This window comes from Merops nubicus, unplaced genomic scaffold, assembly GCF_000691845.1.
Source record: "Merops nubicus isolate BGI_N331 unplaced genomic scaffold, ASM69184v1 scaffold37413, whole genome shotgun sequence".
NCBI classification, from domain to species: domain Eukaryota; kingdom Metazoa; phylum Chordata; class Aves; order Coraciiformes; family Meropidae; genus Merops; species Merops nubicus.
The window spans coordinates 11,187-11,633 of NW_008600271.1; positions in this window are offsets into that span (position 1 = coordinate 11,187).

A 447-nucleotide genomic window follows, 5' to 3' on the forward strand; every position below is an offset into this window, starting at 1 on the left:
CTGCAGCTGCAGAGTCCTCCTCCAGAGAGTGACCCCCCAGGGGGCTTCACCTGCCTCCTTCCCAGCTGCATTTGGAGCTGGGCACAGTTTTTTCCTCTCCAGCTGGCCCTGGAGTCTCTCTTTTCTTGTTGCTGTAAAGGCACCTCCCCAGGGCACAGAGCCTGCTGGTGAGCTGGTCCCCCTGGGCACCACCCTGAGCCCCCAGCCCCTGTGCCCCAAAAGGGGCAGCTCAGAGCACAGACCCAAGGACCAAACCCCTGGGGACCCCCCAGAGCTACAGAGCTGCCAGCCAAGCCTGCTGGCACCCCAAGGGGCACGTTTAACCAGCTCCAGCATCCCCACCCTAAGCTGCTGACGGCCCCAGGGTTTGCCCTGTGAAACCCACAGGTCAGCCCACGGCTGTGACATCCTCTCAGCCCACCCAGGCCACCCCCAACCCTCTGGAGA